General features: G+C 44.6%; 1 protein-coding gene across 6 annotated transcripts in view; it reads right to left on the bottom strand.

The window, feature by feature from the left end:
- The window catches only part of LOC138268326 (death-associated protein kinase 2-like), a 430,402-nt gene that overhangs the window by 202,770 nt on the left and 200,077 nt on the right, over positions 1-27,555 (bottom strand). The window lies entirely within an intron of this gene.

The following is a 27,555-nucleotide window of genomic DNA, read 5'->3' as shown; positions in this document are numbered from 1 at the left end:
GTAAAAATGCATTTTAAATGCATTTTTAAAATGTACATGTAAAGCACACATGCCCTTTTGGCATGTGTGCACCTTACAGGTCTCCAAAAATAATTTTGGGGTGCAGCAGAGGGGGCCTTAGGCCCCCAGCACCCTGGGCTTTCGCATTTCCAAAATTGCGATTTCTGGTTAAGAAATCACAATTTTGGAAATGCAAAAAATTTGCAGATATAGGTGCAAATGGGGCCGGTATCGCAATTTGCGATTCGGTGATGGCATTTGCGATTTTTAAGAAATCGCTATTACCGATTCGCAAATGTGATACATGGCATTTTGCGAGTCGGAAATAGCGATTTCTTAAAAATCGCTATTTCCAAATCGCAAAAGGCCTCCATGATACATCTGGCCCCAAATTACTAAGCCTTTGCACTTACTAAATCAGTGATCTTGGGGCCGAGAAGACTAAGCTTACTTTAATATGGGTTCCTGGTTTTGGAACTCAAATAAAAGGGTGCCTTTGCCCGCAAAGTTGGGTGAATTCAGGAAACATTGACTTGGCAAAGGAGGAAACCATTTCCAGACGTTTCAAAGCGACGTTTAACCCTTCCATGGCCAGCACCTACATATGAAGGTAGGGTGGAGTCAAAAGCACTGGGAAGTGGCAGAGCGTGGGGTTCTGGTCCTCCGGGGTTGGAGCTAAAGATATCGTGAGGGCAGACAATATTTGGTCAGACAAGAGCACCTTTCCAGGGAAGGAGGAAGGGGGATGGAATTAGCAGCGCGGTATGTGGCAGCGGACGTGGGAAAAATAGAGGCCATGATAGCGAGTGAGGCTCTGTGACAGCTCTCCATCTCCTGCCTCTAAAGTCCCTATCAGCAGCAGTAGCATGTTGCCACAACGAACCAGAAAATGAGCTCTTTAATTAAGACCTTGCAAGCTTTTTTAATATGGTATGTTGCAAGTCAACCAATTTTGAAAGTTTGCACACTTTGAACTCATGATACACTGCTACACTATTTTGTTTTATATTAGTTTGCACCTTTTCTTGTAACAACCAATCATTTCAGAATGTACTTATACGTTCTCTTAGTTAATACAAAAGGCATCTTGCTTTAAAAATATAAATTAACATCAATGATCATTACTGAATCCTCAAATTCCTTGCTATACTAATATTTTTTTTTCAGTATTACCTTTGCTACAAGCCGTGTATGGTATGATAATCCCTGCCCTACAATTGCGAAATGTCATACAGAGAAAATAACTGCAATAGTTTCTAGCCTTTGGTTAAGGAATCTACATAACCTGTGAGACTTGGGAAGGCAGAAATAGATTGGATAACCCATAAATTATTAACATTCCCAAACCCGGAATTCATAATCCTTAATACAGTTCAATTATCGAGGGATGACTCACATAGTGTCGGCAAACAATATTCAGCATATGGATTTACTTACTAGTTTGGCCAAACAGGACCTCTGTCGTGATATTTTTTTATTAGGGGCGCACAAAATTTGTTTAATATGCTTTTTCCTAATTAAGCGAAAGTCTGCAAAAATTACGTGAATTGCAAAACCATCACTTAGCGCTCTGTGTTTGCACTGAATGCACTGTCCCTATCATTTTGAACATGAGGATGCATTTTGCAATTTAAAAAATAAGTGCAAAAATACAAGTGCTGAGAACAACAGCTGTTTGCATAGTGGAAAATTACAGAAAATGATGCCAGTGTAACAAGTACTGATTCTACATCTTAGCCCAGCAAAGCTGTTAATGCTACCTCCAAGTGTAATACCTCTGAAGGGGTTGATGACAGAACACCAAAAAGATCTGTGATACGAACACCCCTAGTTGATCGATGAGAGTTAACACTTACAGAATAAAATCTTATGCCCCCAACACAAAGATGGATCAATTCTGCTGTTATAAAAATTCATGGCATTATTGAACAAGTGTTATAGTGCGACCGTCTTTTAGGACCTCACTCTTCCATTCACATCAGTTTACAAGAAACAAGGATAAATTATCTTGTGGGAGGTTTGAGAGACCAATGGCCTCATTTAGAGTTTGGTAGATGTGTCACTCCGTCACAAAAGTGGCAGACATCCTGTCTGTACTATTACAAGTACATTATATCCTATAGCACTTGTAACAAGGTGGTCAGGATATCCATTCTATTTGTGATGGAGCAGCCCATATGCCAAATTCTAAATCTTAAACCAACAGTCAACTAGGGTAAGACCTAAGGAGTTTGGATCAAGAAATAATGCATGACTAGGTAGGATTATTTGAGTCAATGGATTCGTTCAGCCCACAAAGTATTTCACCAGAACATAGAGTAATAAAAAGCATACTACAAAAATATAGCCAGAATATAAACTAGTAGAAGATTGTTTTCAAGTAAGTGTAGATAAGAAAGTATACATGTACTAAACTTAACACGGAAACTTGCCCTTTGAGGATATGCATATATAATCCTGTAGGCAGCTACCTTCACAACAATACAGTAGGGGAAATGTGACTACGAAGTACAATCTTTTGTGCTTGATATTCTCTCATACAAGCAGTCAAAATGCTACTATTGCGGAACAAGCTGTGAGACTCTGACCACACAAGTTAGTCTAGAGGTGTGCGTCAGAGACCAAGGACCAAAGGTTATGTGCAAATGGCGCCGAGGGCCTTCATTTCCCAAGAAAACAACTACTGCTGCTTTCAGAATATTTCTCAGCCTAATAGCACGCTCGTGCGCTAAAAATGTCTACAGGAAGTGATAACCGCCTAAGCCTGCCAGCACCATGCTCTCACGAAACTGTTTCGTTGTCGTTTTTCTCACTCCGCTGCACAGAAAAGCGCCTCTCATTACTTTTTATACATTTTTGTTGAATGTGCTCTGCTTGGAAAGTTGCTTTTTTATTTATTGCTCAAGAAGATTTCATGCCCATGAAGTGAAGTGACGGGTCCTCCCTGCTGCCGGTAGCATGGGAGAGACCCTAATGCCCTTTGCCTTCAGGGATACGTTTGAGGCTGTTGGTAAATAGTATAACACCTCCACTTACCAAAGTTGACAATATTTTGCATGAGCATGGACACAGCAGTATCTCATCGCTCAGTAGAATGATTTCAGAAGGAAAGGCCAAAGATCAAATGGAAGGTGACACTGTCCTAGATATTCTCCACAGAGGGGCAACAGATTAAGGCCCGCACTTCTGGTGATGGAATTTCACCTGGAGCAATAACTCTGGGTAAAACTTCACAACTTGCAGTTAGAAGTGTCCCGGGTGTCTTCAGGCCATGGAGACGCCGGATCTTCTGTTTCATGCTGCAGCAGGAGGGCAGAAGCGCCCAAACCTTCTCAAGCCTGCCCTGCCACCCCCACACTCTCCATCCCCTCCACTGGCCCTCTTAGTGACACTTTCCACCTACTCTAAGCAGATGGAAAATATCAGCAGTTTGGAGAAAAAGTACACAGAAAAACACCCATTATTCCTTGGTTCGAGTAGTTATTCCCCATTCTGTGGAGATGCCACAAGCTATCTCTACAGTTTCTAGTATAAAAACGAAACCAGGATATAAATGTCCCCATGTGAACACACTAATAGGTCCTTCATAGGATAACAAAGTCAGTCATAACCAGCCCAGGTAGTTATAGTTAGGTCTGCTTTTCCATAGGAAAAGCGTGTTTCATGTTTCTAATAGATTTGGAACCTTTTGACGAATCTCCATAAAACTTCAAAAAAGGTGCTACCTTTTTACTAGTTTGTGCATGGAAAGTTTAGGGATGATCTATCAAACAGGGGCCTAGAAAAAAGGGGATCCCAAAATGTAAAATCCCCGTGCTTTTTCATAGACATCTTTAAGACACCTATAGCAAAAACTGCTGAACAGAATTATACCAAATTTGGCAGGAAGCTCTACAGATTGACCTTTTTTGTGATTTGGTGTAATTCCATTGAGTCGTTTTTGGTGTAATTCCATTCAGCAGTGAAATTAAGGGACCAAAATATTTGTATATATGGACTGTTGGACTCTTGAGAGTCTTGAGAGACTCTCTCAATGGAGACAATTTAAAAATAGAGCATTCTGATTGGTATAGAGAGCTTTATTTCCCTTGGGCGATCTCGCTCCTGTGGGAGTGAGACTCCTGCAAAAGCGAGCACTCCGACCGGCTGCCAGCAACATGAGAACAATTGCACTAGCAGCCATTACAGGACTCCGGGACTCAGTGCCCTGTCCTGAATTTAGAAAACAAAATAATATAACGGGCAGGGATCAGGAAACCCTGACCCCCTGAGTCCCATGGGGACTGCATCAGTGCGAAAAAAAGAAAAAAACAGCAACAAATGCTATGATCCTGCATGACTTTCGCAGGATCGAAAAATAAAAATAAAAATGGCGACTGTGCTGCATTTACTAACTATAAGCCCTGGGGAGCTCACCCCCAGGGCTGTATTCACAAAGGGGAGGGGATGCTGCATTTCCTCAATCCCAGAGCCCCCAAAGGACCCAGTGAGCTCACCTCTGGAGCTGAAATCATTAAGCAAGGGGAGGAGGACTGTGTGGTCCCTATCCTTAAGCCATCAAAGCCCCCAGGGAGCCCATCCTGGGGCTGAAATCATTAAACAAGGGCAGTTGGGCCACATGGCACCACTCCACAAGTCATGACAGGCCCCAGGGAGCCCACACGCAGGGCTGGCATTTTGCAAAATAGAGTGGCGGCCCCTCTTACTGAGCCTCTAAATGCCACAAGGATCCCCCCCTAGGTCCAAAATACTTCAAAATGGTGAGGGGGCATGCGCACCCCCTCTCCAAGCCTAGATCAGATGTTATGTCCACTGAGCCAACCCCCTGGTCATTGCGGTTTCCTTACAGTGTAGCGGCGTGGGCAGGGAAACCTATGTTCGCTCTCACTTGGCAGGAGCATTTTCAAGTGGGAGCAAACACCAAGTCTTGTAGCGGACATCATAATGATGTCAGAGAACATATCATGAGTGATGTCATATGTGAGGTCATAAGCAGGGTATGGGGACGCCAATTATAATTATCTCTGCTAATTATAACTGGTGAATTTATGTGTTTTTTTAGTTCAGAACGATAATGTTGTCACTGACAAATTCACCTAACTATAACATTATTTTAACCTTTGTTTTTTTGGTGGATTTCTATCACAACTAAATATAACATTATTGTAATCCTTCTTTCCTCCAGTAACTATACCTTTATATATATATATATATATATATATATATATATATATATATATATATATATATATATATATATTAATATTACACAGTGGTGGTCTTCCCTGTGTAGGTATAGTTAGCTTAGAGTTTCGATGGTAAGAGGTGTTTTTGCTACTTAGGTGAATCTTCACAAAATTTTCCAAAAAAGTTCATCCACCTCAGCACCATTCTTGAAAGTTTCGGGCTGATCTGTTAAGTGAGAACCGAGAAAAATTGGGGACCCCTGAACACTTAGTCCCCATGAAATTTCAATGGGGAATTTCATACAACGATGCAGAAATAAGAATTGGCTAAGCCAAACAGGCAAAGGTGTACTCTAAACATACAGAAGGGTATTAAATAATAGACTGTGCAACCAAAAGATTTAGGAGGGGCTAGGGTGAAGGCAGGAGAGTGTTTAAGAAAGGGGAAGGGATATGTCCACCTGAGGGAAAATGGCTTCTAAGACAAAGGATCTTCAACAACCAGCCTTTACCATTCAAATAAGTATTTGTATCTTTATAACGCAGTACTTTACCACAGAGGTAAGAATTCTATTTCAAAAAGTGATTTTACTTTAAGGCAATTGAGGGGGAAGTGCAGACATTGCTGTAGGATGGGGGCCCACTGCACATTGCACTACTCAAGCTCACAAAGGGATGGTATGATGAAGGCATTGCATTGCCAGATGTCCAGAAGTACCAATGGGCTGCGCAACTGAGCACTAACGACAGCTAGGTTTTCCTTCCACAGTTAGAACCAGGGTTCCACATTGGACAGTTTGCTTTGCATCCACAGGGATATCTACACACTCTATATGGAGGGAGTAGACGTGGTGAATGCCTGGACCCCGCACAGATAGTAATACAGCTTGGGAAGACCACTTTGTCAGCGTGGGGTGGAAAAACACAGCCACGCAGTCAATCCCGCTGAGGGAAGCCGAACTGCTGGGCACACCGAAAACTGCCAGGAGTTGACAAATGAGACCTCATAGGTACTTCAAGGGTTGGGGATGTGTGGTCTCGGTATGAAGATCTGCCGCAGGAATACCATCTACCACCCGTTGAGACATACAGATACATGCTACTCTGCCAAGTGGTCAGAGCGGTGTTGCCCCTGGGTGCTAACCTTCCCAAATCCTCCCCACCAGAAGAAAGACTACTAGATTAATTCATGCCCTGAAAGGCTATTTTGTTGGCCTATAGAAAATTGAAAAACCACATGTCAGATGCCTTAAAACGGGTCAGAGAGCAATAGGAGGAATATTTGGAGGGGTTGGGAGACAGTGAATGGGAGGAGACCCTTGCAAACTCTATAGAGGTGGCCATATGTAGGCTGGTTTAGCTAAAAATCTTACATCACTCTTATTATTCCAGCACCACAATGGTATGGATGCGAGGACCGATGCTGTCTGCCTGTGGGTCTGTGGTCAGACTTGCACCTTTTTCCACATCCCATGGGAATGCCCGGCAATACAGGAGTTCTGGTTTGCAGTGGTGAACTGCATGGGGGATGTGAGTGGAGAGGGCATGAATGTCTCCACCAAGTGGTGTGTGCTAAATGCCTATGGAGGACAATCTCAGGCTGCTTGCAACGGATATGTATGACAATGGGCCTGCCAGTGGAACTGAAAAACATAGTGAATGCATGGGACGCTGAACCGTCCCCCAAACTTGAAACCTGGAAATGTGACATGGACTGCTGTATGATGGCAGAGAGGGTTGTTTATGAAGTTAGCAGCTGCCTACAAATTTGGGGTATACTTGAAAAGATTGGAGTGCAAATAGAGGCCAATTATGTGATGAATTGGACTATTCGGGTGTTGGGGAGACAACTACCAAGACTGTTACAAGGGTACCAAATAATGAGAATTGAATGCATGGTGGGGAGAAAGGAGACGGTGATTACTAAAACTGTGAAATGTCTATAGTGCTAAGTAAGGAATTTGATGTTCTATCCAAAATGTTAAAAAAATGTTTCAACAGGTGATTTTAGGGTTTATGGATGGGAAGAGGTAAAAGGAGGTACGGGACTGATTGACATAAAGGGAGGTGAGGGTGGCTTGAAGATTCAGGGTTGCGTAGAGAGAAAGGGAAGTGATAGGGACTTGAGAGTTATGTGGTGTCATGAGGTAAAGGGTGGTGAGGGTGACTTGAAGGTTCTGGGGTGGGTAGAGGTAAATGGAGGTGAGCATGAATTGGTGGTTCAGGGGTGGGTAGAGGTAAAGGGAGGTGAGCAAGACTAGAGGGTTCGGGTGGGTAGAGGTGAGGTGAGGGTTACTTGAAAATTCAGGTGTGGTTAGATGTAAAGGGAGGTGAGGCTAATAAGACTTCAGGGTGAGTAAAGTTAAACAGAGGGGGGTGACTTGAGGGATCTCGGGTGGATAGAGGTAAAGGAAAGTGAGGGTAACTTGAGGATTCAGGGGTGGCTAAAGGGAAAGGGAGGTGAGGGTGACTTGAAGATTCAGGGTTGCGTAGAGAGAAAGGGAAGTGAGAGGGACTTGAGAGTAATGTGGTGGCATGAGGTAAAGGGTGGTGAGGGTGACTTGAGGGTTCTGGGGTGGGTACAGGTAAAGGGTGGTGAGGGTGACTTGAGGGTTCTGGGGTGGGTACATGTAAAGGGTGGTGAGGGTGACTTGAGGGTTCTGGGTGGGTACAGGTAAAGGGTGTTGAGGGTGACTTGAGGGTTCTGGGGTGGGTACATGAAAACGGTGGTGAGGGTGACTTGAGGGTTCTGGGTGGGTACAGGTAAAGGGTGGTGAGGGTGACTTGAGGGTTCTGGGGTGGGTAGAGGTAAATGGAGGTGAGCATGACTTGAGGGTTCAGGGGTGGGTAGGGGTAAAGGGAGGTGACCAAGACTTGAGGGTTCGGGTGGGTAGAGGCAAGGTGAGGGTAACTTGAGGATTCATGGGTGGCTAGAGGGAAAGGGAGGTGAGGGTGACTTGAAGATTCAGGGTTGCGTAGAGAGAAAGGGAAGTAAGAGGGACTTGAGAGTTATGTGGTGGCATGAGGTAAAGGGTAGTGAGGGTGACTTGAGGGTTCTGGGGTGGGTACAGGTAAAGGGTGGTGAGGGTGACTTGAGGGTTCTGGGAGGGTACATGTAAAGGGTGGTGACGGTGACTTGAGGGTTCTGGGGTGGGTACATGTAAAGGGTGGTGAGGGTGACTTGAGGGTTCAGGGGTGGGTAGAGGTAAAGGGAGGTGAGCAAGACTTGAGGGTTCGGGTGGGTAGAGGCGAGGTGAGGGTTACTTGAAAATTCAGGTGTGGTTAGAGGTAAAGGGAGGCGAGGGTAATAAGAGTTCGGGTGAGTAAAGTTAAACAGAGGGGAGGGTGACTTGAGGGATCTCAGGTGCGTAGAGGTAAAGGGAAGTGAGGGCAACTTGAGGGTTCAGGGGTGGCTAGAGGGAAAGGGAGGTGAGGGTGAATCGAAGGTTCATGGGTAGGTAGAAGTCAAGGGAGGTGAGGGTAACAAGGGTCAGCAGAGGTAAAGGGGGGTGATGGTGACTTGAGGGTTCAGAGATGAGTAGACGTAAAGGGAGGTAATGGTGAATTGAGGGTTCAGTGGTGGGTAGTGATAAAGGGAGGTGAGGGTGACTTGAGAGTTCAGTACTGGGTGGAGGTAAAATGAGGTATGGGTGTTTTTAGGGTTCCAGGTTGGTAGAGGTAAAGGGAAGTAAGATGATTTTAGGGTTTGGGAGTGGGTAAAGGTAAAAGGAAGCAAGGCTGGATTTGGTAATTGGGGTTGAGGGAGTAAAGCAGAAGTAAAGAGAGGTAAGGGTGATTTCAGGGTTCATGGGTGGGGAGAGGAAAAGAGAGGTATGGGTTAGTTTAGCGTTTTGGAGAAAAGGTCATGGGAAATAAGGGTGATTTTAGTGGTTCGGGCGTGTATAGGTAATGGTGAAACAAACATTTTGAAATCACTGCATGTTTGAGGATGAATAACACATCCTCTAAATTCCGAAAGAGGAAACCAACAAATCAGTAAATGTGGCTCAGTGGAAAATGTTAATTAAGAAAAACACATTATGTATGGCAACAGTTTTAAAGGGAATATGTTTACAGCTGAAAAATAAATAAATGGGACAGGTGGCTAAAATGTATGTATTGGACATTGGTCACATAGCACACAGTTTTGTTATTGTTAGTGGCTTGTGTTCAGCTCTTGAAAATGGCTGGAAGCACACGTTTCTTTTCTAATGGTTTCAAGTTGTCCTGCTAACAAAAGGAAACAAGCATTTACAATGCAACGGGTCTCGCGTTTGCTCATGTTAGAGCTGATCGCGTTGTAAACTCCTAACCGACTTTTCACCTATCGGGCAAAAGTGCATTTATGTACATAACCCGAAAAAGTGAAATCAAGTATGTAAAGCGCTCGACTTCTGCCAAGCGAGATCGGGCTCGTAAATTAGAGAAAAAAAGTCCACGAGCCCGATGGAAAACAGCGAGCCTCGCATGTTTTCTGTACTAGGTCGCTGCGCTCGAGAAGGGCTAGCCACCGGAAAAGGCATGACATATGCGTGCCTTCGACTAATGAAAGCAAGCAGATTTTATTAGGGAAGCCCACGAACCAATAAAAAACACTGACGTGAAGTTGACAGGGCTCCGAGCCCTTTTCTAAATACAAAAGAGTCTTGCTGCTAAACGCATGCACGAGCGCATGCAACGCAGGCTCGACCCTAAAAAAGCCTAGTGCAAGCTGCCCGAAAGAACACTATTAAAGAAACCAATCAATACTTGGTCCATGCTCTGAAGGCCAAGTTAAGCTGATACATGCTGATAAGAACTCACCAATGAGAAGGAAGAAAATAAGGTGGACAATGAAGCCAACAAATGGTAGGGAATGGCCCTGCTAAAAACACCTTTTAGAGGGCTTTTTTTAGTATTAATAGATTGTTGCAAGAAGCAAAAATGGCTGGACAGAATTACAGCAAATTTGGAAGAAAGCTAGATCTTTGCTTAGAAAGTGTGCTTCTTCTGATTTTACATAAATCTGTTCAGATATTATTGAGAAATTAAGGTTGAAAAAAGAGTTATCTAGACAATTGGTCCGGCAGGAGTGATTGGATGGGCCGAGAAGGCTTTTTTCCGTGTTGGCCTACTTTGTACCGTGGGACTAAGTAGTCCCAAGGTACTGAGGAAACAGATTGGATGGCTGCAATATGAAGAACAAGCATTGGCAATGCAAATAGGTTTCCACTATAGGTAAGCTTTTGTCTTTGGCCATGTTTACACAGGCAGTCTCAATATTGTGATGTGTTGTGACTTAACTGTGATGATATCACAGGAACCCCAGCCTAGTCACTGTACGTGTGTTGCTAATGTGACGTATTTAAACATACATTTGGCCATGGACGGGACAGGCAGTCAGCTAGTAGCTGTGATTGACAACATATGGGTCCCAACACCCACTTGTCCTATGAGATGTGCTTTGGGAACTGGAAAGATGTAGTAAATGTAAGTGTAAAGTTACACCATGTCAAGATAGTCCTGTGTTTCACAAACAACAATTTGCAATGTGAAATATGTTGTTTTTTGTGTCCCATAACAATAGCTTGCCAAGAAATACAAGCATGCCAAGTGTTATATGGTAAATAAAAACTCAAGACTCAGTACAGGTGTGAGAAATATCACAAGATGTTCCTTGACTTGAGTGGTGTGCAGTAGGTGTGCATTAATGAAGATGTTTCTAGAATGCTTGTGGTAATATCTATGTGTATTGTACTATAATGCACTGCTCTGGGATAACTGAGGTGACGTGATAGTTTGCTTAGGAATGAGTGGAAGGTAGCAGAGAAGAATGTGCAAGAAAGTGAGGGATGAAATGTACAGTTCAATGGAAGGAGAGAAATAGACAAGGAAAAAACCCGAAACGGTCCAAGAAAGAAATGCTATGAGAGGGAAAAAAACAGAACAACAGGGAAGAGGAAAACACAAATGAACTAACAAAAAATGCGGACGAGGACAAATGATGATGTTGAAGGTGCATCGACAGCTAGGATAAAAGTAGAAAAACAAGTAGCTCAGAAGCCCTCGGCATGTGGAAGGACACTGGCCACCAGCCACTGATCGTCAACCAGAAGGAGTACTTCGTCCAAGCTCCATAGAACACATGAAGCCTGAAGGAGAAGAGAGGAAGTATAACCTGATGGCGTGAGGGTTCCTGCTGTCCAATGAGAAGCAAGGAAAGGACAGTGACCAGAGAAGCCAACCAATGGTAAGTATTGGGAAGGCTGTGGTGGGTTGTAAGCCTGTGGTTGGCTGTAAGTCCCTTTTCAGATGTTTTTTTCAAGACAAACGATTTTGCTACAGTTCAAGCGCTGTGCAGACAAAACATAAACATATTGCGGCTGTCATTACAGTACATGGAGACTTGTTCCGAGGCCTGAAAAATTAAATTAAAAATGTTGTACTTCAAGGCTTTGGGATCTAGGGGAGTATTTTCTTCCTGTGGATGAAACATTTTAAATGGACATTTTCATAAGCTATTGACATAATGGGAATTTCACACACATACATTGCAACCAACAGGCCTTTATTCTTTGATAATCCCCAAAAAGTTGGAAATCTAATCCAAAGGCAGAAAGAAACCTATAAAAAAATTCTGACTCCTCACAACCATGCTCTGTGACCTGCCCACAATTTTGCGAGAGCGTGTGCCGTTCTTTGTGCCGCTCAAAGTTGCTAATTTTCTTCTTTGTTTGGGCACCAACTGATTCCTATATATCACCTTCCTTATATGCTTGATGATCATGCTGTATCATGCTGTATCAGTCATGGAGCTTTAGCTCGGAAAGGCTACTTAAGTGGAAGTGCTCTGAACTTCCAGTCGCCAGCCCTTCCTGCCCACCAGCCCTAGCAGGCGACTCCACGCATGTCAGCCTCCGTTATCAGAGGAGATAGGGGACGTTAGTGCCTGCTGCCTGTTCTAGACAGATTCACTGCTTTGTTTGGAACACTGGCCAGAGATATGTACTCCAAACAACAGCGTGAACAGCCTCTGCCTTTCAGGCAAAACATCAAGGCACCAACAGAGCAGAAACCTCAATAGCTGCGGGCTGAATCCGGCGATCTAACCGTTTCAACATCCATAGTCTGTGCCTCCTGGAAGTAGTAACATTTATTTCACACCTTTTACTGAAAATCAGAAGAGAAGCATAGAACGGTGGCCAAATATTCGAAGAAGAAGAATTTACCCGTTTACTATTCGTGTCCTACGTAATTACGGGTGTGGTCTAAAATCTGTGAACTAGAATCCTGTGCGTGACACAGGGTCCCACCTGACCCGGGTTCAAGAGCCTATATGTGTTTCTGTCAGCGCACCCAGGCATGTCACACAACGAAAAAACAAAAACAAGCCACACCTATTGGCTTTACCAACGCATGTCAGCACGACTTGTATTCATTATCAGATAATTGACAACTCCAACTCTCCCCAGCACATCACTTCCTCTGAAACCTCTCCCTGCTTTATTCGCATACACTCATTCCTCCACATACTTCTCCTTTTGGAGTCCTTTTTCAATCTGACTTACACTTCACCGTCCTTCTCTCCATTATTGTATTTTCACTGTATTTTCCTCTATATGTGCTTCCTCTGTTCCCCATCACTACACCATTCACTTTCACACATACAATACAACACAAACACCCCATTTTCTTTCTAGCTGTGTACTCACTTCTCACATTCCTCCACAGAATCATAATTAAAAACTGATACATTTGCGACCGTCGATGTGTAGGCACTGCAGAGAGGCCAAGGATTGGATGAGCATGTGGTCAAACACCTTTACGACACAGTTACTGGAGCTGCCAAAAACGTATACTGCTTTCAACCTCAGCCCCAGAGCTCTCAGTCGTGCGCTGTCATGACCCCAATCAACACTATGAGCTCACCCAGATACCTACAAGCTTCTCGGTTTGCGCTATGAGCTACTCAAAACTTTTGTATTGCACGAAAAACAAAACTACAGAAACACATCCGGGAAAATGAAATACTACTATGAATTAGGACACATATTTCATGTTAATGAAATAAAAAGTGAGACATATAGCAGGTAATGCATCACTGGTTTAGCTTATCAAGTCTTCTTGAACACGTCTAGAAATACGTAAATTATTCCTCTGCTTTTAAAGTTGAGGGCATGAATAAATGGCTTGGAAGAGATCCATTTCAGTGTCAGTTTTTAACACGCGGTGCTCAGCACTGGCGGGAAACGCCCGCTTAAACCCAACCTTAAAAGATTTAAGTTGGTGATGCCAAATTCATCTACTGGTGAAGAGGCCTTTGTAAGATCCATCAATGGTCTGCACATTGATCAGGCAAGCTGGTCAGTGGATACTGACAGGACTGCGAGCAGGAGAAATTGGTGTCTCACATAAAGTGTGCATACTGTTCAGGCAGCTCTGGACCACTGGACCACAATGTACAGACATGGGAAAACCACACCAGTGACAGCCAAGAACAAGGTGAATGACTTGGCTGCCTTTACGTCTTGTGCAGTGGATCCATTCTGTCACAAGAATAGAAGCCCTTGATAATATGGGAAGGGGTGCCCACTTTCACATCTTGTGATGCCTGCATCTCTACCAGGGGTGACACTGTCTGCAGCCTTTGAGAACATTTTGAGGGGCTTGCTAGGATCACAATGTGACTGAGGGCCAGCTGGTGACTCAGGCTTACAACCAGTCTAGCAGGTTCCCAAGAAACAAGAAGGTAGTGGAGGGCCTCGCAGGCAGGACAATGATGCTGGTTCTGTCCTCGTCTGCTCCTGGAGGAGAAAGCTCTACGCACAACGATCTGCTTGAAATCTGTGTTTTTGGACAAATACATACTTTGACATTTCCAGGCTTCCATCCTGATACCCTTCTGAGGGAAAAAAAATGACTGAATCAAGAGAGGAAATTATAGCAAAAGGTCTCCGAGCCTCTGATTTATCCAGCAAAGCAAAGGATGGAGTTTGAGGGAAAACACTTTTTCTCCTCAAGAGTGGAGTTTGTCCGAGTATTTTGCTAAAGGTGATTATTCTGGATGTGTATTGTGATTTACTATTCTCGGGCTGCACATTGCTAGGAAAAGTGGGATCCAAAGACACTCACACAAGGAATGATCCCTCAGAGGGACAAATATAGGTAATGAGTTCTTTAGCTACATCTGTTAATCTACATTGGTTTAGTGTTTCTAAAGCTCATTGTGATATCTTGAATTCCACTAAATGGGGCACAGCAAGATCCCGGAAAGCACTTCCGCGGCTACTTAAGGTAGCAAGCGCTACAATACAATACAACGCACTGCTCACAAGCCCTGGAGGGTTGCACTACACCTCCCTGACAAAGCTCAACAATGTAGAAACTCACCTGGATTCCCATCATATCCAGTGGAGCAGGAAGTGTCCTAAAGGTTCTTTGTGGACTTCTCCTTTTGGGGACCCAGTGAAATTGATGCATCTCTTGTGTGCCCCATTCTGTGATATATTGTTCCCTACAGTAAGTGTCTCTTTCATTTGTGCTGTAGCTGTGCGTGGGTGTGACCCATGTGGTCCTGAAAGCTACAGCCTAAAAATATGTGCATCACAAAAATTTATAATCCACGCAAAATCGATTATTTTCAACTGTAATTTCTTAATGGCAGCACAGACCTCAGCAAATAACTGAATCTTGCTCGAAGATCACAAACCTGTTTGATAAGGTAGTTATGTAGAATTGTATTCTGTGATAACTAGTGGACAATGTGAGATGGGTGCGGACAACACTATGCCCGTTACATACACTGTATCCATAGCGACGCCGCACGTGATGTACAGGGGAGCATGCTTAATGATATAAATATTCATCCGGGCTGGTAAGGAAACACTGCAGTTATTTCTGCGAGGACGTTAAATACCCTGGTACTGGGCATCTGAAGGGCAGGGCCCTGTTTAATTGTGCTCTGCTACTGCCATCGCTATCCATGGCACAATGGGTAGCGAGGTGAATGCCAGGGTCACCAAATGGCAAATCAGGGATGCCAGCCGCTACCCTTTGATCCAGACTCCAAATGTCATACATTTCTCATTCTAGTCATGAACAATCCTGAGGACCTACTCCCTAGCAGCATTATCCTGTTCGCTGTAAGAGAATGTGCTTCTGAGTGCCGTGCAGTACTAGAGTGAAGCACTTTCATCCGGTGAATGCATACACTTGCGACCCGCACCAGTCATCTGCCTCAGTACAGCGCTGCGCTGTCACCGTCGGGGCGCCACTGAACGTTCGCGCTCCCACATCGCACGTAAATGGGTTACGTCAAATATATTACATCAGTAGGCCCAGTGGGACACTCTATTGCAAGAATGTAAGCATTCGGAGTGAGCAAGGGCTCGAACGGAAAAGTTGTTCCTTCTATTTCTGCTGCAAATCAAGAATCGGCTGACACTGCTAGGAACCGCTCCATAACTCAGGGGCTAATTCAGTTAGGCTTCATGTCCAGTGGAGGAACGAAATTTGAGCTGCCCGCCCCACCGCAAAATCCATGAAGGGGGCCCCCACGCTCTGGTCCCGGTCAGGAGCTCTCAGGACAGAGGCCTGCCGCCCATGCACAGTGACGCGGGGGGACTCGGGGGCCGAACCGCACCACGGGAGTCTCGGGGCCATTGTTACGCCACTGTTCATGTCTAGAGTTCTTACAGCAGCTGTCATGGCTGCTTCTGCCCCAGCCCGGCACCTAAGAAACATGGTTTATCCTTGGGAAGTCTTCCCATCAGACTAGAGAACACGCACACATTCCTTGGCGGGTTAATCAATACACAACTTCTACACTGCAATTATTAGTGCATTGCTTTGGAATTGCATCTACATGGTGTTTCATTTCCCTGCTCGGGCACTGCAGCACTTCTGGTGGTAGATTCCAAGCCCAACACTAGATGCCAGGATAGTTAGCACACAGCTTATGATCTACACCAAGAAGATTTGACAAGTGAGGTGATGATTGCCCTTAGCTTGCTACCTGCTTTATACAACGATGCAATTTGCATCCAACATGCATGTCCAGAACAAGAGTAGCTCGCCAAACCTCATTCTCATATGATACAAACATCTGACATATCACACCAACACAACTACATCCTTGATTCTTGTTTGTGGCTTACAACATAGAGATAGACATAAGTTGTCAAGCTAAAGTGAACGTATTAATATGTGGAAAGAAGGCAGATCGATGAAATTACGACACATAAGCCAGCAACAGGGCCACTGACTACTGTACCATCTTCATTGGTGAATCAGTGCATCAGAAGCTTGGTGTGGTGGTTGACTGCATCTGTTTCTCTTAAAATAAGGATCTGCAACAGTCTCTCATCCTCTCAGCACGTTCAAATTCTCTTTTGCTGATATCAGGTTGAGGCAAGATTAACACTGATGGACAATTAGGACAGCCACCCAAATGAAGCTGGTAACAGGGTGGAAACTGTTCAACTAGATGGAACAAACGTTTTCATGACTGTCATAAAGTCATGTGATGTGGGCCCCATTTTGAAAAGAGTCTCTTTAGGACCATGAAAGGTCCTGAATGTACATGAAGTATTTCCTAGCTTCCACACTGCTGCATAAGACTTGACTAGTATGTGTAGGCTAACAAGAGAAGTGTAGAAGAGGAGACAAGGCTACAAAGTGGACGGGTGCACTTTTTATGACCACTTGCTGCTACCCCTGTACAGAAATCTGTGGAACGCATCTGTCTTTCTCACCTGACTTGTTATGCATACCTCTATGCATGAGTGTGTGTGTGTGTTTATTTGCATGTCTATGTATGATTGTGCATATACCTGTGTGTTTCTGTGTGTGTGTGAATGTTTGTGTTGGGCTACCCATAACAGAATACCTTCTGTGTGCATGTATTCTATATATTTCTTTGGTTTCTGACTCAATTCATGTCAATGTATACCTGTTCATTTATGTATATGTGTGCATTTGTGATAAGGTTGTCTGTGAGTGTGTGGCCAGCCTCTGTGTGAATTTTCATTTATGTACGTGTTCAACTGTCTGCCCATGCAGGTATAATTCAGGTATTTGAATATTTTATTATGGGTGTGTGAGTTTAATACAAACATACAGACATTGCAAACAGAATTTCAGGTATCCGAGAAGGATAAAATTACTTGCGTTGAGGACGAGTGGTGCAACGAAGTCTGTGATGGTGTTGGTGAAGTTGGTACACGATCCCAGTGGCATGTAGGTGAGAGTGCTGCTTAGGTTTAAGTTGACTCTGCCATGGAGCTTGAATGACAGATGATACATGTTGGAGTAGGACGTGTCCATGGATTTTGATGATGGTGATTCTATCTCGGGCCTGTGGACCCTGTCTTGCCTGGAGATCTTGTAGCTTGAGTGGGATGGCTTTGGAGATATTCAGGTGTCAATGAAGAGTTTAGCCAAGTTTCTAGGAGTTGGCTGGTGGCGCTGTCGTGTAACAGGTCCGAGATCGCTGTGTTGAGTTTGATGAGGGAGCCGGTGTTGAGGATCATGTATGCAAGTGTGGACTGTTGTGTTTTTTTAAGTCCTCATGTCACCCAGCAAAGGCTACCCAAGGCAAAAAACATAAGACGAAAAATCTAGTCCAAATGATGTCCACTTTGCAAGGGGATCCTTTACTATCTAATTTACATATACATTTAACAGGATTCAACCATGACCCGGGGGAGGGAGTTATAAGATTCGACCAGTTTTTGCAGATCTTCCTTCTAGCAAGAAGCAGCAGATAAAATAGCAAGCTCTACATAGAACTGTTGAGGAGATTATATGATGCCATTTCCACACTAAACAAAAGAAGAATGGGGCCTACCTCGATTGTGACCAACAATACTTCCAATATAATTTTATTCACTGTCTCCCAGAAGGTGGAGAAGGCGATACTGGAGACAAACATGTGCTCTTTATTCGCCTCAGGGCATCCTCATTGTGTGCAACCAGGGATCTGACTTTTTCCAAACCTTGCAAACATTTGAGGGGTCTAGTATATCCTATGTGATTCCTCTTTAAAGTAGCGGATTTAATAGTGCTATATAGTAATCTCAAAGATACATGCCATAAGTGTTGTAGCTCCGCCTCTGGCATCATCCCCTCCCAGATAAGAGCCTTTGGATTTTCCTCCTTAGCATCTAATAATTCCCAATACCTGATGGAGACCTCTTTTTTTATAGGCTGCATTCCCTGCATTCTTGACTTGACCTCCCATGGACCTCCGATATCGTGCTTTCCATTCACATACCAAGAGACCAGTTGAAAACATTTGAATCTGGATAGACTTATGTCAGTCCTCACCACAAGCACCTCCAAAGGTAATAGACCTTGAACTGTCAAAAGTTGTCCCCAAGTTGTTATACCAGTGTCTCTCAATGAATAATACAGACTATGCAGTAGACACTCTGGAGCGCTGGAGAGTCCCAAATAGGGGAAAAATGTTAATAGTATTTATTGCCCAATGTTTGCCTGATTCCACACTAAAGAATGAGTGATACCTTTAGGGCCGCTAACCAGACATTTTTAAAGTGCGGAGTGTTGTGTGGGTGATTGCAGGACTGTGTGAGTGTGAGCGAGTGGGGTGCTGACTGCTGTCAGAGCAGGTGCAGTGAGTGTCGGGTGTGGGTAAGTGCATGAACACTTTCAAGAAGCGCAAGAAAAGGCTTTATCGTGTTGTGTGGTGCAGCGAGGAAGCAGCATGTGGAGCGGCGGCCTGGGATGAGAGCACGGAGGGTCACAGCTGGACAGTGGCAGGAAGGGAGAAGACCAGGGCTCGTTGCACTTGGAGTGGTCCAGACACAGACAGGCTTGCTTTAGGCAGGCCCTGATATGCCAGCGGTTCACCCACTGCGCGCATTCCCTGCATGACCACGCTGGGCCACCATTAATAATGTAGGTCCTGGGAGGGGAGGAGTGATCTTACTCCCTCTGTAGATGAAAGATGAGAAATCCAGTGATGTTACTGTCTGAGCAGGTGGATGATGGAAATGAGTCCTCTTGTTTAGCTTCTTGTTTCAACAACAGTTTTGGCTGGAAATCATCTGATTGTGCCAAGGTCATAGGCAAATTTCAAACAGCCAGTAGGAGGTCAGCGGGGCAAATAAATCAGGGTTTACCCGGACAAAATCAGACATTGTACCTGAATGATCATGCGGGTGAGAAATCTGCCCACATTCCCACTCCAAAGGAGACTCGTTAACGAAGTGGAATGTGGCAGTATTAGTTATGTGGCTAAGTGCGGAAAAACCAGTGAATGTATAAAAAAAAAACCTTGGGCTTCAAGTGGCCTGAAAAGAAGAAATTGTACTCCACAGTGTCTGGGATGCTAGACAGCAGGGTCAGCGGAATAAAGGGAAGTGTTTCCCAGCAGTGCAGACTGGGAGCTGCAGGCCAATTCTGACCTAGATGTCCAAGGTACTAAATTTAAAGTTGGTTGAAACTGAAGTCAGGAATCTGCATGGACTCCAAAAGGGGTGGGGCAAACGTACCCCTCAAACCAGGATCAAACAATAAGGAATGAAAAACGTAATCAATTATGAAAAGTGTGCACTATAGCGTTTCAGTGTCTGACAATAATTTCCCGCCTGTGTGCGGTTGTTGATTGAATGTATGTAATAATAATCTGTGGGCAGAGAACTCCACAATGAAGGTCCCAAGAAGTTGTATTGGCAGTTAAGAAGGGTGGCCGTGGCCTGAATGCCTATGTCACTTTATCTAGCCTCTTTGGTCCATGAGGGTGTATCTGAACACCTTCCCGTCTCCTAGCCACCCGTAGCCGCCATCATTCTCTTCCGCATGACACACAGCAAGTCGGCCTCATAAAATCTGTTTCACAGGCTGAGTCAGAATTCCCTCCTAAAAACATTGCGCCCACCTTAGCTCCCCTCACATATTCTTCCGCAGCCCCTTCCGTTCCGTATCTCTTGCAATTTCCTCTCTAGCAGACATGCTCAAAGCACCCTCTTGTTTCCTCTTTGCATCTCCCCTCATACATGCTCCCAAAGACTGACTCCTCTCACCACCACTCACCCAAGCTCAGTCTCTGTCCCACACATCTCCAGGGCCCTCCAACAACCCTTATTACACGATTCCTCTCACTGTCTAGTACAGTCTTTTTCTACCAACTATTATCTCATAATCAGTTCCCCGTCCCACTCCTAACTCAGTGGGGACAGCCCACCTCCTCGAGACAGCACCGTCTGCGAAGCAAATTGCTCCAATTTCCCGAATGTCGCCCTTGGCCCTTACCCTGCACTTTCTCAAATTCTCATTCTCTCGCACTCCTGATCACCAGTACCTCGGATATTTCCGCACATACATTTCTTGGCCTCTCACCAGCGGATTTCTGTGGCTCACCCCTTCCTTCTTGCATATACCCCTACTCCACTCCCTCCCTTACGGTACAGGATCTCCCTCACTCTCACTCATTCCCTCATCCTCTCTCTCGCATTCACAGTAAAGCATTCCCTCTCACATGACTCACACACTGCCTCCACAGCTTGGTCATTAAGATTGGGGGGGGGGGGGGAGAGGAGGGGAGCTTTGTTCTTCAATTTACTGTTAAATATACTACACCACCAGTAGGGCGCGTAAGAGGGACTTAAGTGTGGTAAAAGGGAAAAGACTGGTAGGGTCACGGAGTGAGAGAATCGCAGTATTTTGTAAAATAACAAACTTTTTTAAAGACTTTCAAAATCGAGAGGAGAGTGAGTGGGAGTTTCTGCTTGTGTGTCGGTAAAAAAGTTGTGGTTGAAATGCGACAGATACCCCACCCTCCCCGACTGAAAGCACCTGCACCCAACTATTTACCAGAAAATAGATTTACTAAGCGGTGTATAACATCGCAAGCACCTCCATGGAGATTCGCCCCTGTCCGTCTTCCTCACAGGTCCCTTCCCTCACACATTTTCACTCTACTTCCAACTCCTTTCTAACGGACTCCTTCACTCACGGACCCCTCTCAAGTTAGACCGTTTTCCCCAAGCCTCCGGTTGAGTTTTATCTTTCTCTGATTTGTATACCCCAAACAAATATAAAAAACATCCACAGTCAAACCCCACTGCACCCTCCCAGCCTTAAACTCGGCGCTCGTCTCCCACAAACATGAACCCTTGTGCGCTACGATACTACCACCAGACCGGAACCGGAACTTAAGTTACACAAGGTAACATAACATCAATCCCTCTCTCCTGTTTTAGCCTGAATTTCGGAACTGGCATTGGCAAAGCCAATAGGTTCAAGTAAAAAAAAAAAAACTCTCTCTCACTAGTACTCCTTGAGATGTCTACGTCTGACTCTCTCACGCATGCTCACGGTATCCCTCCGTCAGGGATTTTCTTGCGGCCTCTCGCACGCGCTCACAAGATCTTCCCTCTTCGTGGGTTCTCATTGTGACCCTCGAGCCTCTGGCTCTCCATCCTCTCTCACACTCTCTTCTCCCTCACATACTCCCTCCTGTGGTCTACCCCGTGGAATACTTCACCTTCTCTGGTAGTCTTCTATTATTTCGTTCGCTCCAAGACGCTGTCCTGCACAGTATCTTTATACATTCTTGGCTGCATCTCTCTTCATTAAGCATTCCATGCCCCCTCCCTCACACATTCACTCTAACGTACACACCATCACTCCAGCTGACCTGATCTCACTCAGCCTCCCTCCCTCTCACCCTTTTCCTCTCACACATACTGTGATCATCCCCCACGCTCTCCCCTGTCCCACTCCCCACCACACATTCTCTCTTCTCCCCCACACAGGAGAGTAACACATGCCTCTGACAGCAGAAGAGCCCCAGCCAAGTGGGCAATGCCCATTGGGCGAAAAGAGCTTCAGCGCCCCCTGCTGTTGCTTCCACGATACACACAATGTGTATAGCTGATGGGTGCTGACGCTCGGAGATGGGGCCTCTGTGGCAGCCTCCTACTAAGTATTTCGCTGATGATGGAGACGCTAAAGTGCTTAAAAACTATGGGAACTGTGATTCTAACTGCAATGTGGGTGGGGTCAGAGACGTCCCTAAAAATAATAAAATATTACTGATATAAACTATTTCGTTAGCTTTTTCCATTCAGGTAAAACACACAATGCATAATGCACGCACTTTAAGTGAAAAATAATACGTAAATGAAAATATACGTTAAAATAATCAGTGGAAACACATCCTTTTATGTTATAAGAGCTCAGTTGGTTAATGCGATCCCTGCAGATGTTTGTTGGTGTAACTAGACTGTAATAAACTGAATGGTGATTGGTGCAGACATAATTGTGATGGGGCTACGAGGTACTAGCTTGTGACTGAAAGCACAGTGAATGTGCAAGTCAATATTTTAAAATTGTACTACACACAGTACAAGATAGGCTGAGGCAAAGTGTGCAGAGAAATAAAGCTCTGATTATGAATCGGCAAGTGTTTTCAGACCCCTGCATAAACTCTTGTTTGTGAATGGCTGGGAATTACGAATTGTTTATTTTTACCCCATTCAGTAATTACTGGAAGTGCAAAATAACTCACATATCACTACATTTCTAGAAGTGAAACCTGCCAAAATTTAACAGGGGAAAAGAGGATGGTATTTCCTCTACCATGCTGATTTTTGTGCAGTAATTACTAAAATATGCATGTTATTCCGCAGAAGCACTTATTAGGTGCAATTTATCACACCTGATAAATAAAATACCCCACGCTTCATTGTTTATTGATGCGATATAAAACACCTGAATTCCAACAATCTTACCATTCACTGTAAAAATGTAACCACAAATGCATAGGAACAACTTAACCCAATTGTCTGTTGTTCACACTTGTAACACAAAATTACCAAAATTACACCATTATACCATTTCACATAATTACACTCCATTGACTGTAAAAAGTTACCACAAATGCATGGAAACAAGAGAACTTGACTGGCTGTTGGTCACGCTGCTTTTTTTTTTTTTTTTACTATTTTTTTAGCACGGAATGCATCAAAACTGACCCAAGGATGCATTTTACATAACAATATAGTGTGAAATGATGGATTCCCATTTGTGTGTAATTAAGAGTAACTTAACATCATTTTTCTGAAATTTTGCATAACTAGGCAAAAGCAAATTACGCATATTACACTCACAGTGCACCAGTGGCGGCTGGCAGCTTTAGGAGGGAGGGGGGGGCGGGTGGGAAGCAGACACACACACACACACACTCATTCTTTCACACACAGACATGCATGCACGCATGCACTTCCATTAACAACACTCATAACATTCAAACATGCACGCACACACCAAACATTCATTTTAAAAGTTCACACACACTCATTCTTTCACTCACACACGCACATCCATTAACAACACTCATACCATTCAAACATGCACGCATGCACCAAACATTCATTTTAAAACATCACACACATACACTCATTCTTTCACACACGCACGCACGCACGCACCAAACATTCATTTAAAAATATCACACACACACACTTACCTTCAACCCGAGGTCCCAGGAGGGCTGGGACTGCTGCCTTCCCTAAGGTCAGCCAATGAGGGAAGGCAGCAGTCCCAGCCTCGTCACAGAGTGGGATGTGGCCAGTGAGACTGCTGACCCCACCCCACTCTGTGACGAAGTGTCACTGATTGACACTCGCCCTGAGTGCTTCAGGGCTTAAACCTGAAGTGCCCATGGCAGTGTCAATGGGTGACGCTTTCCTCGTCACCCAGGGGAGGGCCTTGAGGCACCTTTTCTGGGCCGAGGAGGTCACGCTCATAGGAGCTGAGCTGTGATCTCCTCAGCCCAGCAAAGTTCAGCTCAGGCAGCCAGGAGTCTGCGCAAATCGCGCATGTCTGCTCCTGGCTGCCTGATCTGAACATGAAGAGTGTCTGTCAGGCTGACCTTTGTTCAGCCTGACAGACACTCTTCATGGGGGGCAAATGGTGGGGTGGCGTGGCCCCTCCACCCTAAAGAACGGGCTGCGCCTGCAGTGCACACCTCTTATTATATGCTTTCAGTGGAAGAACAATCTCCACAACTCAGCTGATAAAAAACTTTACACTGTCAAAAAGGATAAATCTTAGCCACCATGAAGACTCAAATAACTCCGTCAGTTGAAGTCATATGCTGTTTCCTAAGCAGCCTTTACATTTGCAGATCCAATTGCACACATTTATATTTATTTCAGGTAGCAGGTGCCAGAAGCCTTGTTTCTTCTTTGGCTGTCTGCCTCCTCCTTGGCCTCAAAAACTCAGAAAGCCCCTCCCTTCCCTTTTGGCCAAAGACACCCAAAAGTCTACATTATCCAATCTGGAATTATGTTTTCTAACAAGAAGTATGGCAACTGTTATTTTAAAATTTAAAAAGATTAGTGGCATTGCTCCCAATAGATCCCAATCACTTCAACCATGGAGAGCATCCAAAAGCCATTATAGGTAGAGGAGGCTTTTTATTGCTTCTCGTGCCACATGATATTGTGCTCTCTCTGCCTAATCAGTCCACTTGCATGGGCTCTGTGTGGGAAATGTGTGAAGCGGAATTCCAGTTTGGAGAAGCCCAGTATTCCTGCACCTGGATTTACTTGATGAAGCAAAAACTAACCACATAATACTGGCTGGAAAATCCAGCAAGTAAAATCACTGTGGGATAGGTCTGCCTTGGAGTCCAGACTCCTTCCATGACCCCCTGATCAAACCTCAAACAAGCCACTTGGGAAGCATTACATGCGGCACCCTGCCAGCCAACTTTCTAGACTCCTTCCTTCACGGGTTCACCATCTCCCACCACCCTTGCCTTACATCAGTCCCGGCATTATTGTACCAAAGCCCCCCGAACACTTACCACCTTGATGGGTTGTAGCTCTCGTCCTTTGGTGTTTGAGCAGGCGTCTTAAGCCTGACCTGAGTGTTGTCTGAGAGACAGCCCATCTATATGAAGCATGAATATTTTTGCTGGATAACCAGAGACATGCCTCTGCACCATAAATCAAAGTCCTCCATGATCAGATTCTCAGGGTGTATTTTAAGACAGGTGTCGAATCCGGTTTAACACATGCCTTGTTTGGTTTTCCCTGACACATTGTCTATGAAAAGGCAGTACACTCACACTCCCCTTGTGGAGGCATTGCATTGCTGTGTCCTACCTTTCAAACCAGTGAAGTTTGGCACTGCATAACTCTAATATTGTGCATTACAGATCACCAATGGAAACGGTTTGCCAATGAAAACACTACTTTCTGCATCCAGTGTAACAGTGACAGACTGTAGCCATGATGTCTGTCTGGTGTCTCTTTCTCGTGCCCCATGCAAGGTTGTTGCTTCCTTCGCACAACCCATGCTAATCGCTATAATTAGTATTGACATTGAGGAACAGCCACTATAGAGATTATGATCATTATCAAAGTTATTTTGGAGAAATTTGTAGCAAATATACATTTAATAATGCTCAGTGACCTAGCAGGGTTTACATGTTTTAGTGGATTTGACACTTTATCTGCTAGAGGCTTCTGAACTGATTTTAAAGAAAATGTTTGATATTACACAATATTCTATATTGAGGCATTGTTTCTGTTGGAGTGAACCTTTGCAGCGTATTGTTGGTCAGCCACACACTTTGATTTTTGGAGCCTGAAGGAATACTTGCATCCTTTGCACGCTAGAACACCATTTGTTCCAAAACTATTCAAGAAAAGCTCCTTTTTTCCATTTCTTTAGGCCTGGTGGCTTCCAGCATGGATATAGCTCAGTTATCACATATGAGAACTGCTTGCTGTGGGGTCAGTGCTTAATTTGTACATTAAGAGGTGCCAGTGCTCAAAGCCCTTCTCTTAAACACGAGGCTGCTGTAATTAAATCTGCCAGCACTGAATACTGAGGCAGCGTAATCCTGAAGCCATCTCGGGCCTCTTCAATCCATTTACGGCCACTCCCTGCCCTTTCAGCTCATCCTGCAACTTTCTACTTTCTCTCTCTGTGACGCTTTTTAGTTTTTCCTTCCTCCGTCCTTCCCATATGTGTCTTTTGCTCGCAGCAAATGCTTGAGACAGAAGAATAAGCCCCGGCCCTCACAAATAAGTGCTGGTGCTCAGCACCGGAAAGAACAAGGACAAATTAAGCGCTGTGTGGGGTGCTAGAAACAAGGATTTTATTTTATTTAGAACAGCACGGGTTCCTGGCAGAGTAATTAACAGGGGCAGTGTTGGCGACTGACTGGCCTCACATATTCAGTCTCAGAAGGAATGGAAGGTGCATTGGGAATCAATCTCAAGATTTGCCAAACACACATCAAAAAGTAATCTCTAGGAGCCCAGTGAGCTCCCCATTCTGAGGAAGGTATATGTGAGTGACCTCAAACAAGCATATGTTGTAAAGTCATGATGTGCAGACACAAAACGGCCTTTGGTCAATGGTCAGACAGAGGTGTCTTTCTGCAGCTGGAATCAAAGATATTTCATGAGGTTTTTGTCATTTTGTAGAAGGAAAATTGTCATTCTGAACTAACTTTGCAGAAAAAAATGTTCTAAAGTGCTTTGTATTGCAATCTGCTTTTAATACATCTCTGCCAGTAGCCTGTATACATTGTCAAATCCAATAAAACATGTTATTTGTCATTTTAATGGGTTTCACCAATACCTTTACAATGTACAATTTGTCACTCTACTTTCTTGTATTGGCTCTAAGCATGACTCCACTCCCATTGTTTAATGTGCTAGCCCTGCCTTCTTTGGTTGACCTCTTACCCATCCCAAAGTATTTGGGTCTAATTGCGGCCCTGACCCCAGCCCTTCATGGGGCCATAATTCAGCACAAGGCTTATGAATACCTGTGAGACATGTGAGACACAGCAGCCCCTCCTCACATTCTGCAAGAGGGAGACACTGGTTTGATCAGGGGGCGTAGCTTCCATTGGTGCAGCAGGTGCAGTGGAACCTGGACCCAAAGGCCTGAGGGGCCCACTGAACCCTGATTATTGCTGTATTTCACAGTTGAATTAGTGTCCGTTTGACTTATTTCCTTCCTCTAGGGCCCACGACACACGGGCATGCCAATGATTTGGCGCTACGGGACTGCCACACACTCCCTCTTGTGATCTACCCCAACCCTCTCCCTTGCGTATCCAATATCATATTATTTAGTAAACATGCACTTATACAATACCTCTCAAACCCTCACACATACTCTTGCACAGCACCCACTCCTTCAACCAATCCCAATATTCCTCCCATTTTCCTAACCAAAATATTTTAGCTCAATCTCCCTCCCTCGCGCACCTTCTGCGTGCTCCCTCTGAAACATCCTACCGTGCCCCCTTCCCCTATAAATCATACCTTGCTGCCCTCCTCAAAGAGCCTGTGACGCTCCTTCACACGTCCCCCTCACACCTTCTCTCATTAGC

Source organism: Pleurodeles waltl, chromosome 12 (assembly GCF_031143425.1).
Source record: "Pleurodeles waltl isolate 20211129_DDA chromosome 12, aPleWal1.hap1.20221129, whole genome shotgun sequence".
NCBI lineage: Eukaryota > Metazoa > Chordata > Amphibia > Caudata > Salamandridae > Pleurodeles > Pleurodeles waltl.
The sequence above is the reverse complement of the archived record's forward strand: the minus strand, read 5'-3'. Positions and strand labels throughout refer to the sequence as shown.